Here is a 249-nt window from a genome sequence, read left to right as displayed (position 1 = left end):
GGAAAGGAAGGAAGATTGTTGCTGAATGAGACGCACGGCTGTGGACATGTGGACACGTCCCTGGTCCATGTGAGGACGGGGGAGGAGAAGAGGCTCTGACATTGACGTGTCCACAGTCACCAGCAGGGGTCTCTGTAGGTCCACTGTGTCCACCTTAATGAGATACACCTGTCATAATGGGGCAATTAATCATGACAAAAACCAAAGGAGCAGCTCCTGTAATCCTCCCCCCTCTCCTCCCCCCTCTCC

The sequence above is a fragment of the Cynoglossus semilaevis genome, chromosome 3, assembly GCF_000523025.1.
Source record: "Cynoglossus semilaevis isolate Cse_v1.0 chromosome 3, Cse_v1.0, whole genome shotgun sequence".
NCBI lineage: Eukaryota > Metazoa > Chordata > Actinopteri > Pleuronectiformes > Cynoglossidae > Cynoglossus > Cynoglossus semilaevis.
This window is presented reverse-complemented; position numbering follows the sequence as displayed.